The 2988-nt window shown below is 39.8% G+C and overlaps 1 pseudogene; it reads left to right on the top strand.

The window, feature by feature from the left end:
- LOC116683237 (extracellular calcium-sensing receptor-like) overlaps positions 1–2988 on the top strand; it is a 10305-nt pseudogene that overhangs the window by 4141 nt on the left and 3176 nt on the right.

Genomic DNA, 2988 nt, shown 5'->3' with positions numbered 1-2988 from the left:
AAATGAAATACTAGGATACAATATGCATACAGTGGGGTTTGAAAGTTTGGGCACCCAAAGTAAACATTTGTATTAATGTGCATAAAGAAGTTGAGAAAAGGTGGAAAACTTTCCAAAAGCATCAAATTACAGATTAGAAATGCAAATATCACTAAAAGGTAGATTTTATTTCCACATTTTACACTTTCAAAATATCAGACTGCACCCTGCAGAGATAATACCTTGTTCTGCCCCTTTGGCAAGTATCACTGCTTGGAAACACTTCTTGTAGCCAGCCAAGAGTCTTTCCTTTTTTGTTTGAGGTATCGTTGCCCATTCTTCCTTCCAAAACTCTTCCTTGAGATTTCTGGGCTGTCTGTCACGTACTGCTCTTTTAAGGTATATCCGTAGATTTTCAGTTGTGTTGAGGTCAGGAGATTGTGAAGGCAATGGCAAAAACTTCAGTTTACACTTCTTGATGTAATCCACTTTGGATTTTGAGGTGTGTTTAGGAGCATTATCAATTTGTAGAAGCCATCCTTTCTTTAACTTCAGCATTTTCACAGATGGCATCAAGTTAGCGTCCAAATATTTGCTAAAATGTTATTGAATTAATTTTTCCTTTTACTCGTGAAATTTTTCCTGTGCCGCTGGTTGCATTACAACCCCAAAGCATGATTGATCCCCCCCATGCTTAACAGTTGGACAGAGCTTTTCATTAAATTTCTTTCTCCTCCAAAACGTTCCTTAGCTCATTGCGGTCAAAAAGTTCTATTTTAACTAGGGGTGATCCGAGTATCCGGCTGAAACGAGTATCTGGGTAACGAATAGAGGGGCCACTTTAAATGCCAAAAGAGTACAGTATTATCGATAATATGAGTCAATATCCGTGCTCGGATTGAATACAACTCCTCAACTGGCCGCGCAGCGTTCTGTGATAATCACAGCGCCCCCCCCCCCCTACAAACCCGCTCGGATCAATCACACACACACACACACACAGAACAAGGAGAAATGCGCTCCCTCTCTCCCTCTCTCCCTCTCTCTCTCCCTCTCTCTCTCGCTCGCTCTCGGGTCTGTGGATCTGTTCCGTTAACGTTTATGGTTTCTTCAGCTTCAGGTTTGTTTTTAACTTCGGTTTGGAGTCCTTACATAGTAACCAGTAGATTTCTGGTGAACGTGGGGTTTGTAGTCCTTACATATCCAGTAGATTTTGGTGACGGGTTTCAGACATGCTGCTTGTTTTAAATGTGACTCCCGTTGCGTCTCTGCCATCGGAGATTTTTTTTTTTTTACTGTCAGCTGCCCCCCGCCCCCTCTCTCTCTGTGTCTCTCTCTTACACACACACACACACCACACACACACACACACACACCCACCACACACACGCACCTGGTGTGGAAATAAAAATAAAAAAGAACCAAAAAAAAAAAATCACACTGATCATGAAAAAATAAAAAGTTAAAAAAGAAAGTTATATTGAGTATGAAACTCTTGTTCATTACATTTACTTCAAATATGCAACCGCATGTTTTGTATTCATTGTTCGCAAACGTTCTGTATATATTTTGTTTGTTACCATGACAACACCATTGATCTGAGCTTGATGCTGTCATGTAAATAGTTTTCAATCACAATAAATATACAATTTTTGATCACTCACTATCAATTGCATGCTTAAATAACATACCGGTTAAAGCCCCGCACATTTCGAGAACCTGACCACTCCACTCCGGTTAAATCGGACCACTTCCGGTTTAGGCCCCCCCAGTCCGAGTACGGATCCGATACAGATAATTCATGTGGTAAACAGATACAGATACAGATACAGATAATGCTGTACTCGCTCATCCCTAATTTTAACCTCATTGATCCAAAGAACTTGCTTCCACAATAAATCAGGCTTGTCTATATGTTCATTTGAAAACTTCAAACGCAAATTTTTGTGGTGAGGACGTAGAAGAGGTTTTATTCTGACAATTCTTCCATGAAGACCATATTTGTACAAGCATCTCTTTATAGTGGACTGGTGTACCACAACTCCAGTGTCTCCAGGTCTTTCTGGATGGATCGTGCAGTCAAACGTGGATTTGGACTTGCTTTTCTCACAATCCTGCGAGCTGTTCTGTCTGATATTTTTCTTGGTCTTCCAGATCTTGCTTTAACTTCCACTGTTCCTGAGGACTGCCATTTCTTAATTACATTCCGAACAGAGGATATTGGCATCTGAAAAACCGCTTTGCTATCTTCTATAGCTTTTCCCCTGCTTGTGAGCGTCAACTATTTTTAGTTTCAGTTTTCTAGCACAACTGCTTAGAAGAAGCCTAGGTGCAATTGGTGGGGCAAGTCATATAGTCTGGGCATTTAAAACCTTAAATTGCATCACACTGGTCTTTCCAGACGATGATTGAGAACAATCCATGACACTGTGGTCTCAGCTCTCCAAAGGGGCGGTGCTGCATAACCCTGCAGGGTGCCCAAGTTTTGCAGATGCCATTTTTTTTTTTTTGTAATGTTGAAAGATAATAATGAAATAAAATATAACTTTTAGTAAAATATTATACAAAAGTCTAATCTGTCATTTAATGCCTTTTGGAGATTTTTCCATCTTTTCATGGCTTCCTTATGCACATTAATACACAGTTTTACCTGCGGTGCCAAAACTTTCAAACCGCACTGTACATACAATATACATTAAATAATAAAGGTAATAGGAATAAAAATATGAGAACAAATATTTGATTTTATACAGGATGTGAAAACAAAATGTGCAACTTTTTAATTAGTAGCTATGCTAAAATGTTTAAAGGATGCTAAAATGTAAATAAACCAATTGTGCAGGTTGCCCTTAGTGCAGTATTGTGGAGTCTCAGGGTCTAATCTAACACCAAGTGATGATGTGTTAAAGAGTTTTGTTGCCTGTGGTAGGAATTATTTCCTGTAGCGGTCCTTGTGACCTGGAAGCTGTCGGAGCCTCTGAGAGAAGCTGCTCCTCTGTTGGACCAGTG

This window comes from Etheostoma spectabile, chromosome 3, assembly GCF_008692095.1.
Source record: "Etheostoma spectabile isolate EspeVRDwgs_2016 chromosome 3, UIUC_Espe_1.0, whole genome shotgun sequence".
Taxonomy (NCBI): Eukaryota; Metazoa; Chordata; class Actinopteri; order Perciformes; family Percidae; genus Etheostoma; species Etheostoma spectabile.
This window is presented reverse-complemented; position numbering and strand designations above follow the sequence as displayed.